The sequence below is a fragment of the Phyllostomus discolor genome, chromosome 10 (assembly GCF_004126475.2).
Source record: "Phyllostomus discolor isolate MPI-MPIP mPhyDis1 chromosome 10, mPhyDis1.pri.v3, whole genome shotgun sequence".
In the NCBI taxonomy this organism is placed as follows: domain Eukaryota; kingdom Metazoa; phylum Chordata; class Mammalia; order Chiroptera; family Phyllostomidae; genus Phyllostomus; species Phyllostomus discolor.
Genome location: NC_040912.2, coordinates 4,763,348 through 4,776,176, shown reverse-complemented (window position 1 = coordinate 4,776,176; position 12,829 = coordinate 4,763,348). Strand labels below are relative to the sequence as shown.

The 12,829-nt window shown below is 44.8% G+C and overlaps 1 long non-coding RNA gene across 1 annotated transcript; it reads right to left on the bottom strand.

Moving 5' to 3' along the window:
* Positions 1-349: 349 nt before the first annotated feature.
* Positions 350-11,814, bottom strand: LOC118496975. The gene is made up of 3 exons (XR_004899513.1): positions 11,672-11,814; positions 11,421-11,427; positions 350-362 (listed from the first exon to the last, which is right to left on the bottom strand). It is a non-coding gene; the product is annotated as an uncharacterized LOC118496975 (long non-coding RNA).
* Between the last annotated feature and the right edge of the window lie 1,015 nt (positions 11,815-12,829).

Sequence of the window (12,829 nt, the reverse complement as noted above, 5' to 3'; positions counted from 1 at the left end):
TCCCTCTCAGCCATTTCTCAAATCTCTTCATTTCTTTCCGGCTCACCTGTTCTCTCCTACCCAGGCTACCATTCATTCTGTTCTTAATGAACACGTTTCCATTTTTTCCTGCCCCGTTCTGGCCTCTCTGTAACTTGGTTTCCAGCAGATCTTTCTTTTTTTTTTAAAGATTTTATGTATTTATTTTTAGAGAGGGAAGGGAGGGAGGGGGAGAGAGAGAGAGAGAGAGAGAGAGAGAGAGAGAGAGAGAGAAACATCAATGTGCGGTTGCTGGGGGTCATGGCCTGCAACCCAGGCATGTACCCTGGCTGGGAATCGAACCTGGGACACTTTGGTTCCCAGCCCACACTCAATCCCCTGAGCTACGCCAGCCAGGGCTTCCAGCGGATCTTTCAAAAGCACATCCAAACTGTGTTAGTGACCTGCTCATTCCCAGACTCAGGAACATAACAGACACTCAGGAGCCGGCAGCTAGTGCCACAATGACCGCTATTATTGTCACTAGGGATAGCATGCTCATGTAAATGTAACCGAATAATATGTTTATCGCTAATACAAACCTGCAGCTCCACGTACCCCAGGTTTAGTGACAAACCCTCTCCCAGAGAACGTTGTAGAAATGTCTTCCTTCTGCTTCGTCCTGCAGTTCTCCTTCCCCTTCCTCTGAAGCCTGCGGACACCCTTCTGCGTCGCCTCCCCTGTCCTTCTCTCCTTGCTAGTTTGTTACACGTTCAAGTCAAGGCTCGTGTTAGCCATTACATAAGATCCTCGGGGCTGTTCGTCGCTAAAACGCTAAGCACTGAGCCTCCGGGTGATTAGTTCTCAGCACATTCAGCAACACTCCCTGCCCTCCCTTTGAACGTACAGCGGGCACGACAGATGATCGTTTCTGTACGAGCTACGTCCACGATGAATTCTGCATATTGGTTCTCTTTCATCAGCCTTGGCCTCGGGGTATGGCAGTCTAATAAGGCCGATGAATAGTCCTTAAACCCAACTACATCAGGATCGACCTTGTCGATTCTGACAGAAGTAGATTTCTGGAACCTAACTCGGACTAATTGACTTAAAAGTTCCCCGAGGTCCAGAGCTGTATATTTGAATCTAGCTGGCTCTGCAGGCTAGTGCAGGGTTGGCATCCTTGCAGCCACCCTGAGTTGTAACCTTTAGCTGCAGCACCTACTATTGTGTGATGTACAGTAAGTTACCTAACCTCCCTTTGACTCAGAAATCCCATCTCCACAGTGGGGTAATGGTAAGAATTGTACCAAACTCAGAGGGTAAATGTGAGGATTAAATGAACACAGGTAAAATACTTATAATAGCCCTGGCTGCTGTGGCTCAGTTGGTTGGAGCATTGTCCCATATACCAAAAAGGTTGGGAGTTCAATTCCCAGTCAGGACACAGGGCACATATTTAGGTCATATGTTCAATCCCTAATCCGAGTACATTTGGGAGGCAGCCAGTGAATGCTTCTCATACTGATGTTTCTCTCTCTCTCCTCTTTTCTTCTCTTCCTCCTCTTCCTTCTCCTCCTACTTCTCTTCCTCCTTATCCTCCTCCTCTTCCTTTTTCTTCTTCTCTCTATAAAATCTATAATCATATTTTTTAAAAGTAAAGTAAAAATACTTAAATCAGCATTTGGTCATGGTCAGCACTCAGACATCTGTAAAAGTATTAACAACACGTGTTGTTATTACTACAAAGAAACATTTTATTGTACATTGATAAGAGGGGATATCCAGTATCTCATCTCCATTTTAAATTCCAGGAGTTATTTTTTTATTTGGGTGATTTCTGCACAAGTTACCGACCTTGGCAGATCAAGAGCCTTTGCGTCCTTCCCCAACAAAGCAACTGGTTGCCGTGGGTGTCCAGGGTATTATTAGTTGGGTCACTGGCCCTCTTCCAGTTTCTCGTTGGCTTAAAATGTGTATGCGGTTCAGGGGGCAATTTCACAAGTGGACCAAGGCCAAGGTATCTGGCCGTTATTGTAAGTATACTCAAATTGCAATCATCAAACTATGGCTCTCTTGGAATTACTTCTTAAGTAAAGAAATCTCACCAGGCAGGCTAAGTTAGAAGTCATTGTTCTCAATTGATATAACTATGTAGTAATTCACTAAATGAGCTGGACTCTATCAACTCTTTCTAGAACAGAGATCCTGCTTTAAAATGATTTTGTTTCTTCTGTAGCTGCTTTCTTTAATTCCATTGAATGTATTGAGGTGACACTGATTGATAAAGTTACCTAGGTTTCGGGTGTACAGTTCTACAACACATCACCTGTATGTGGTGTTGTACGCTCACCACTCAAAGTCAAGTCTCCCTCCATTGCCACTTATCCCCCTACACCCTCTTCTACCTCCCCCACCCTCCTATCCCACTGGTACTCACCATACTGCTGTCTGTTTTCATGAGTTTTTTGGTTTTGTTTTGTTTTGTTTTATTAAGGGGAAAAAATCTCCTATAGCTTCTAAAGCTATGCAAGGCGTGTAGAGAAAATAAATTCTTAATTGATGATTGCTTATTACTCAGGGATTTGAAGGAATTCAGGCAGATCCAGAGAGTACTTAACTCACAGTGTTTTAACGAAGAAAGTAGCCTAAGGCCTTGTGAATAATTGAATTGGTTGCTACATAGTCACACGGGAGGCGTCGGGACAGAACCGGCTACCATCCAGCACAAACTCTATTCTAGCACAGGTTCTATTGTCATCATTTGTCTGCACGTCTTCCATATTCTCTGAATGCAGAGGTAGCATCTGATTCATATTTACCCCTTTCCTTGGGCTTCCGAGGACGTCCCATGTTTATATTGAATTAGTGAACCAATGAGTGTGGTTTTCCGAAGGCAGCATCGGTGTGGAGGTAAATCTGTTTTCCTGGAGACTTCCTGGGGGACGGAAAATGTGCCGCCCCCTCCATCGCAAACAGGGCAGTGCCACCATGAATGAGTACCGGTCGGCAAGGCCTGCAGCACTGATGGCCGATGTGCTTCATGTGTGACGACACGTGGTTGCTCTGAGAGGAGAGGCGTTACTGGATGCAGCCATCAGCCCCTCTCAGCTTCCGTACGACACAGACAGATCTGCTGAGATCTGGGTGGATCAGACCCCTTTGAGCATAGTTTTTATGGGTGCTCCCCATCATGACAGGGCTGTTACTGGGGCGTTTCAGTACTTGAAGCCTGAGTGTTCCCAGTGGAGAGAAGAGGGAGAGAGCCGCACACCCGGAAAACAGGTGGTTCTCCGCTGTGTGAGCGCACGTGGGGCTACGTACGAAAGCAGACAGGGGGTGCCAGGGGGCGGGGGTGGGACTCCCTGACCTGGCACTTACGAAGGCCCTATTCACTCGCCCAGTAGTTCAGCTTTTCCCAGCGCAGGCCAGAGAAAGATACTGAAGCTAAATTGAATTGCGTAGGCAAATTTCAACATGCTCTCTAGGGAAAAACACAGATGTTGATGGCAAGAAGCAAGGCCGTGCTTGGCATTGGGCGTGTGGAGAAGTGATTTAAGAAACTGAGGTTTGAAGAGATGGCGAGCCATGTCCAAGGCCGTGTAGATTCATACTAATTGAAATTATATCTGGGAACACCGACCGTGAGCCAGCTATTGTTGGTACAGGCTCTCCCACGCATTTTCTCATTTCCATAGCAATGCAGCTGTCAGAGGGGAATCCTAAGGGATAGATAGATTGGGGCAAAGAAGTAGCATCATGCCAGAATCGCTCTTTCATATCTGTAATTGGTTCTGGAAGAACCGTTTCACACAAACAATACTTCTGGGATGAAGGAGAGTCTGCTTCTTGTCCAACAGGATGAAGGCATTTCCCTTCTCAACTCTGCTGGAGTGGGAGGCGCCGCACTGTTTAAAATCACAGCTGGGGCAGGAGAGCACAGGGAAGCACACGGTGAAACGAGTGGCGTGGCGTCAGTCTCCCGGATTCCCTTCCTCCCGTGCCTTAGTGATACTGTTAATCCTCGGACAGCTGTAGGACTAGATCGGTCTAAGGTATAATAAAGTCTGAGATTTCCTTTAAGTCTAAGATTGTAACAACTGATAGAACATGACTATATCCCTTGACTCAAAACCAGACCAATAACGGACGAATTTCTAGAAGGGGAAACCATAAGTATCCAAACGCCGCGTCTCCTTGTCAACAGCGGATCGGACCAGAGGGGCTGGAGAAGCCCAGCAGGCAGTTTGCAGGGGAGGGGAGGGGCCAGTGTCATCTGTTCTGGGCACAGGCACAGCAGCCCCACACCCGCTGCACTGGCTGCACCAGTCTGTGGGCATGGGGAGTGGGAAACGGTGACTCGGGCAAGCGAGGGGGATGGGGCACACCTGACGTGAAAATTGGGGTGACCGCATGGCTCTTGGTTCCTGACCTGCCGTGCCCGGGTTCCAGTGCATTTGCAGCCTGAATGTACTTGGGTTTCGTGAGCAACTCCTTGTCTTTAAGAAAACACGCCACCCTACCTGCCCCCCGCCGCTTTTTGTGTGTGTAATTGCTTTCTCCTTCAACCCAAAAGACCCTGGCTAAAACAAGCTCATTTATTTAAAAAGTTGTTCAGTCTCTTAGCAGCACATTAACATATCAAATTATCAACTGTCTAACATTCCAAAGCTTCCGTAACATTTGGAAATGCCCTACTCTCTTTATTTTACATCTAAAACAGATATCTTGGTTCAGTGGGACTGATCTCTGTGGTCCTTTGACAAGAAGTCTTTCATGACTAAACTTCTTAGTTTTTTTATTGCTGAATCTTCGTTATAAAGGAAAATGTGTTGAATCTTCAAAGGATCAACATCTATCCTTATTTTGACTTTGGGGTTGCATTACTTGTGTTACATTTTCTCTGAACTTCAAGTTCAAACGGTTGCTTGATATTTATATCACTATAATTGGTGTAGACCACCAAGAATTTGTGATTGTTTTGAGGCTCTTTTGCCCAACGTGTATACCCAGCACTCTCCTCATTTTCCAAAGCAGTTTTCATTGAACAATAGAGATACCAGAAACCATGCACCTGGACTCCTTTGCCCCAACACTTGAACAGCTTACTTCCTCCTGACATCCTGTTCTCAGGCCAAATGTGTAGTTTTAATCTTTGGGTGTAAGGCTAATACAACTCTGGGCAACCTGTGCAAGGATCTAGCGTAGCTGAATTAATATTTAGACTTTCTTGCGCAAGCCACTTACCTACCTTCCCTGCTAAGTTGACAGGAGTTATATCTTTGTGCATTATGCAAAGTTCCCCCAGTGTTGGAGATGAGAAACTGCCCACTCACCGGTAAGGGAACTTTTCCGAGCCGTTAAAAATGTCAGTGTAAGAGATGTCAAAATCGGAATTTCCGTGTGGGCACCAAGAAGCAATAATTGCCACAGATGGCAGCAGGTCCATATTACAAAGGAGATGAAAAAAGGATTTGGATCCAAGATTCTCAGGAAATGCTCAGGTAAGAACATAGAAAAGGTACACGATTTGGAGAGGCAAAAGGGTTTCCAAGAGGCACTTTTTCTGTTTTTTTCCGTGTGTGTGTGTGTGTGTGTGTAAAAGAGCTTTCGACATACTTTGAATGAAGATTGAAATATCAATTAATTTCTTACAGTGAACACGTCTAACCCCTAAGCCGAGAAGGTGTTTTTTAGATTGAGATAACTCTAGAACCATCTATGATGCTAGGTGCACGGGGGAAGCCACAGGGCCGCCCACACGGTGCCCAGTGGGAGGGAAACAGGCTTCCTCACTGAGCAGAATTTAAAGCGTGATCATGTGTGTGCACATCCACAGAGGGCAGTTTTTCCGCGTGTTGGCGCTGCCAGTCTTTGTTTGGACAAGCGGGCTGTCGGAGCACTCTCTCTGTCACTCCACACATCCATTGATCAGAAAGGTCATTACAATAAAACAAAACAAAATTTGAAAAGGACCATTGTATCAAGAGATGACTTTTCCTGGAAGCTGCCCTTTTTTAGAATATTTTTTTGTTATTGCTGATGGAGCTGGTAAGATGTATTCATTAAATAGCAACAGTTATTTGAAATAATTTGCTGTTTAAAGACCATGAAAGTTGGGCGGGGCTGCAATATCATGGATCCTAGAACCAAAGCGATACTCTCATTCAGACTGAAGGGACAAAAAAAGAAGTTTAGGTTGCGGTTGGAATTTTTTAAAACAGCAAAAGATACAAGAGAAAAGCAGTATTTTAAATTTCAGTTCCATTAATATCTAAGGATAAGATATCCAAGTTAATCCCGATGAGACTGTAATCTTTTCACATGATTCCCCGGAAGTGAAAAGAACCAAACCCTTACAAGATTTGGGTAAGAATCGGTTGGCTGGGATTTTTAAATCAAAACCTGGCAAATGGAGGCTGGTGGGCTGCTCCAAGGGGAGCCTCGGGGGTGGGGCTCCCCTCCAGGGGCAGCTGAACACAGTGAGAGATGGGACAACTGCGTCTCTAACACGGGGACCCGAGAACCAGGGGGGAAGGCCGGGGAACACAGGCAGACTCGGAGCTGTGACTCCGAGAAGCAGGGCGGGTAGGGAAGTCCATCCCCGCGGTTAAGCCCCATTGAGTCGGCAGAGGGAGACAGAAGGAGCCGGCAGCTGCCAGCACTGGAAAAAAGAACGCCCTGGTGCTGAGGGACGATTATCAAGACGCCGTTTTCATCTCCCTGAATATGCCACTCACTCAAAAAGCCATTTTTAACAGCCCGCAGTTGATTGTGTATAGGTCAGCACTGATGTAACGGAATTGATGGTAGGGAGAGACAATAGAAGTGACATCCATTTGTCAAGTGTGCCATCCTGGAGACACTTCCACGCAGGGCGAAGCCCTCGCTGAACATGGAGACTCGAGGAGCCGTGGTCAACAGGGGACCACCTTAGGAATGAAATGTAACTAGTGTGCTTCTGACATCTGCGCGCCATTGTGTTTTAGAACGAGAGTCACATGAATCCGGGGCGGTTAACCCTTCGTATTCAACTTCGGGGTGTGCTGGCCTGGGCACAGGGCCTCTGATCCACCGAGTCCCCCCTTCTCCTCCCTTTCGCCCTGTTGACTTTCCCATCATCTCCCCTCCGGCCAGTAGGTCCATCCAGTGTGGGAGGAGGGTGACCAAAGACGGGGAGACCTGAACCGTTAGCATTTGCAGTTGCTGATTGTCATGGAAGAGTGTAAGAGCTTACATGTGAAGAAAGGTTGAATCCACTACTCAAAGTTACGTTAGGGTATTATTTGTGGGTTCTAATTATTCATGCAATTTTTTTTCTCTCATTAGCACATTATAATTGGGAAGTAGCCATTCGTGACAAGGCAATAATTAGCAAACATTCTTGTTCTTTGCAAACAATAGACACGGAATGCATTCACTAAGGTTCTCGGTTTTACTTTGGAGAAGTACCCCCTTTCTAAGACACCGGCAAATACTTAAATATAAAAACACGCAGCTGTTTCTGAAAAGTAGGAAGTAATTTTTCCATCCCTTCCTTAGGCATATGATATTAATGAAGGTCACACAGTTGAATTTGTCAAGCCCTTTTCCATATCCTTTAACTGTAAAAGTAATATATAGTAATATATTTTGTTATAAAAGATTTAAGAATACTGTAGTCTTACTACTTGAAAATATGTATTTCCCTTTACAATACCACCCCCTTCGATCTTGCTTCCTAGAGATAACCAACCACTGGTAATAATTAAGCATGTAACTTGCCAGAATATTTTCCATGGACGTATACACATTTATTGAAGAGTCACAATTCATTTAATAATATAACGGGGTTTTGGTTTTATGGCCTCTGTCAAGTACCTCCTCCCTTAAATCTCCAGCTTTTACTCATTACCATTGAACTCGGTAGCCACTGCTTTTTAAGACCCCATATCTGTTTGAACAGTCACCCCTTCTCCACCACTGCCCCCTCCTCTGCTCCCTCTCTTCCTTCACGGGGGACAGAGGGGCGCCAGCATGTGAAGCTGGAAGGCAGAAGCCATGGTGGCCTGGCCTTTTGCATCCTGGCGCCAGCCCTTGGGATCCAGACCCTCTGGAATGGGACGGGGAAGAGGACAGGTGGCGACGAGGGGTCTTCTTAGGGACGTGGACTCAGCTCCGGTGGTAGGGGGGAGTCTCCAGGTTCGTGTCCATCTGTTGTCCCCACAGGTGGTGGCCCCACAGGTGGTGGCCCCACAGGTGGTGGTTTCTGAGTTTCCAACGTGTATGATTTCACAAGGCAGATATAGCTTCACCTGCAGAGCTGGCCGGCACGCAGCTAGCCCCCTGAGGGAGAACCGGCCATGTTCCCTTTGGCCCTGACCAGCTCTCGATCCTCCATGCAGGGCATGGCCTCCCCGGGCACAAACACCTCTCACCCCTGTGTAGGCTCCTTTTTGAAACCCGTTTTATTCTCCACAAGGTGCAGGGATTGGACATGGGAGTCTGCTGCCCTCATCTCAGACATACTGTCCCCCCAAATCTTTTCCAGCTGGGTGGTGGCTACCCTCAAAAGCCTCTCCACTCAGAAAACTCACCAAGATGCAGTTTGCAGCTTCAAAATTCATGCCTGCCCCCGAAGTCCAGAACACAGGTCCAACTTTGGCAGAAACTTTGCCACCGAATTTCACTGTTTTGCCCACAGTAGAGAGAACTCCGTTTCAGCAGTGGAGCAAGCCAGGCCGTGAGAAGGAAGTTCCCACGCCCTTCCAGAATCCACTCGTGGTATCTGCCAGCCGATTTCTTCAAGTTGTGCCCTCACTTGGCCTGGAGTGAAGTGGGTCTCAGATGCCCTCCCCTGGGAGAGGGAAGGAGAGACCCTCTCCCCCAACCCCTGTCACCACCAACACCCCCTTTCCTGTGAAACCCTGGCCACGGCTGCCCTCCCCTTCTCAGACCCCCACGCACAGCGGGCCTGGTGGGGGCGGGGCGGGTTTCTGAGTGGGCACACATTTCAGAGGTTTTTCTCGTTCCTCCTAGTAGGTCCAGGGAAGGGATTTTGTTCCATTTCTTTCCTCTCTGCCGTATTTCAGAGTAGATGTCTTTCACTTTGGTTAAATTTATTCGTAGGTATTTTATAGTTTTTGACACAACTTGATGTAAATAGGATTGTTTTCTTCATTCCTCTGAGCATTTGATGTTGGCAATAGAGACACAAAGGATTTTGGTATGTTGTTTGGCATCCTGCAACTTTATCACCATCACTTATTAGCTCTAGTAGCTTTTTGGTGGAGTCTTTAAGTTCTCCATGTAAAGTGTTATGCCACCTGCACCTAATGAGAGTTTTACTCCTTCAATTCCATTGTGGATGCCTTTTCTTTCTTTTTCTCTATCTGATGGCCAGGGCCAGGCCTGCCAGTATGGTGTTGAACAGAAGTGGTGAGAGTGGGCAGCTTGTTCTGTTCCCGATTTTGGAGGAAAGGCTTTCGGCTGTTCACCATTGTGCCTGCCGTTAGCTGTAAGTGTGTCAAATGTTGCCTTTATGGTGTTGAAACATGAACCTTCCACATCCACTGTTTTAGAGTTTGTAATCATAAAAGGATGCTGAATTTTGCCAAATGCATTTTCTGCATCCATGGAGATAATCATGTGGTTTTTATCCTTTATTTTGTTAATACGATGAGCTGCCGTGATTGATTTATGGGTGTTGAACCATCCTCGCATCCCCTGGGATGAACCCCACTTGGTTGTGGTGTATACACCCTTTAATGTGTGGTTGAGCCCACTGTGCTAATATTTGGCCGTGTTCCCCAAGGATGCTGGCCTCTAGTTTTCTTTTTTCCTAATGTCTTTGTCGGGTTTGGCACCAGAGTGATGCTGGCTGTGTAGAATGAGTTTGGGAGTGCTCCTTCCTCTTGAAGTTTTTGAAATAGTTTACGAAAGGTAGGTATTAATTCTGCTGTGAATGACTGGTTGAATTTACTTGTGAACCCATCTGGTCCTGAACTTTTATTTGTTGGCAGTTGTTTTTTATTACTGCTTTAATTTCATTGCTACTAATTGGTTTGTTTAGATTTTTGTATTTCTTCTTGGAAGGTTGTATGCTTCTAGAAATGTATCCATATCTTCAAGATTGTCCAATTTGTTGGCAACTCATTAGTGATTTTTTTGTATTTCTATGGTGTTGGTTGTAACTAAAAGCCTTTGTTTCTCGCATGTATCTTATACTTACATAATTTTTTTCTTTGTGGAAGTAGTGTCTAGCTTTAAATTTTGATGTTGTTTTGCTATTTTAATAATTTAAATTTAAATACTTTAATTTTATGGCTTTAACCGATTTTAATTATCATTTAATTTTATACTCATTAGACTGCCAAATTCTCGAGGCCCAGAACTGTGTGGTTTATCTGCACATCCTCCATGACTAATAAAAATTCTGGTCCATGACCACATCAAACTAATCATTCTCGAATGAGTGAATGAATGGTCCTCTATCTCTTCATTTTCTATTTGTCAACTTACATTATGATCCCAGGTCAAGAACCAACATAGTCCATATTAGTCCTCAAAACTCCCAAGTTCACATCATTTTTAATAGCAGTTTATAAAATAAGTAATTAAACATATTTCTAATTGTGTAGAAATGGTTGTTATAATGCTAAACTCCTCAGAATATTTCATACACTAATTCAGAAACTTAGTTTCAGAACTGTAATCTCTAGATTTTTCTAAAGCCATCAACCAAATCACTAGAAGCAAGATTTATTTGGAATAAATAATAGGAATAGTTGCTATTTATCCAGAAAATGATCTCACCAAGCTGTTGAGGAGAATTTTGAGAAGGCAAATACCTTTATGAGTTAATTTACAAAACATAATAAATTCTGTTGGGAATCAATACTCTGGAAGTTTTGACACATACCTTAATAGATGAGTTATTTCTACATGAATTAAAAACTTAATCCTTAAACTGAAATTATTTTTACAGTTAATTATAAGCTTACATAGAGTTATTTTGAGTGACATATATTCAATGTTACTTATTTAGGCATTTTGGAGGTAGTGAAATGTACTTACATAAAGTACTTTATTATAACAGCAGTTGGGCTGAAGCAATCTGAACGGTAAGACATTTTTGAGCCGATGCGATGACCGGAAATACAGCGACATATCACCTTGAAGACGGGCAGACCTCAGCCTGCTTTATTATTTTGTACAAATCACTTAGGCACCTAAAACTCAGGTTTTTAGTATGTAAAATGAGCATATTGCACATACTGCCTTTCAAGTAGCAGTGAGGGTGAAATTATGAATGTAAAAAATTAATATTTACTTAAACTCAGTAAATATTGTGATGAGGCTTAGGGGCCAGACCACTTACCAAGAACCCAGGAAGGAAGGAAGAAGTCACAGCACTCCCCACGCACACCTCAGACACCCGCGAGGACCCGGCAGAAGGATGTAGGGGGGGCAGCAGCCCCCACCCCTGTCCTTGTGATGGTGTCATCCCTTGAGATTCTCCAGATGTTAGGGTCCTCCAGACTCTGGCTCTGATAGTTAGGGCTCATCCACCCCTTTCCTTTTCAGGCGTAGGCATGGATAAAAACGTCTCCTTCCATCCCTCCCCAGACCGCTTAGTGCAAAATGTAGAAATGATTTAACTCTTTCAAAAAGACATTACTGGGGCAATAAAGCAAAGACATAAGAGCTAATAAACAGATTATAAAGCCCCGACTGGGTGGCTAACTTGGCTGGAGCATCAGCCTGTATAACAAAAGGTTGTGGGTTCGATTCCTAGTCAGGGCACATACCTAGGTTGCAGGCTTAATCCTTGGTCAGGGTGCGAACAGGAGGCAACAGTTGATCAATGTTTCTCTCTCACATCAACATTTATTTCCCTCTCTCTCTCCCTTCCTCTCTCTTTAAAAATATAAAAATAAAAATACCCTCAGGTGAGGATTAAAAAAGATCATAAAATAAAACATTAACTTCCGTTGCTTTGTAAATTCTGATGAGAAAAAGGTGAACATTGCTCACAAACCTGAGTCCCTTTCATTCCCTTTCTCTAATCTGTCTCTTGGTCTTGGCCAAGAAACTATTCTTTTATTTTTTTAAGATTTATTTATTTATTTTTAGAGAGGGAAGGGAGGGAGGGAGAAAGAGAGAGAGAAATATGAACGTGTGGTTGCTGGGGGTCATGGCCTGCAACCCAGGAACGTACCCTGGCTGGGAATCGAACCTGCGATGCTTTGGTTCGCAGCCCGCACTCAATCCACTGAGCTACGCCAGCCAGGGCACCAAGAAACTATTCTTGTCGTGCGAATAATTATTCCTGTTCATCCCCTTCTCACCCTGCATGGTCCCCAGAGCAAGCCAGTGTGTGAGTCCCCTAGACCGCTGTTTTCACAGTGTCATGGGCTATAGTAGGCTGCTCGTCACCTCGTGCTCAGAGCCTTCATTAAGTGCCTTAGAAATTCCAGAACAGACCCTTTCACTAGTGTGCGTGTACATCAGTGCATGTACGATGCGTTGGTGACTCGGTATGACAACTCCACCAGTGAATGCTGCTCAGCAGGGACAATGGTGTGTACTGCAAACGTGCAAGTTTACCACCCCGTCCTCTTACTCTTCCTGCTGTGCACACTCGCGTCTCTAAGTCTGTATCCAAGTCTGGGCCTTAAGAAAAGGTCACTCATAATTTACATGGAGAGTTTTTATATGGTAACACACCTCCTTCCCCCACCCAATGTCCACAAAATAATGGAGCTGTAATGACTCCGATGTCATGTAATGAGTGTATGAGAAAAGTGCCCCAGTGATAAATGTAAAAATTGGGTTTTATGAATATGTCATCCCAGGTAAAATTTCCGCTTGGGGGGAAAATGTGATACTT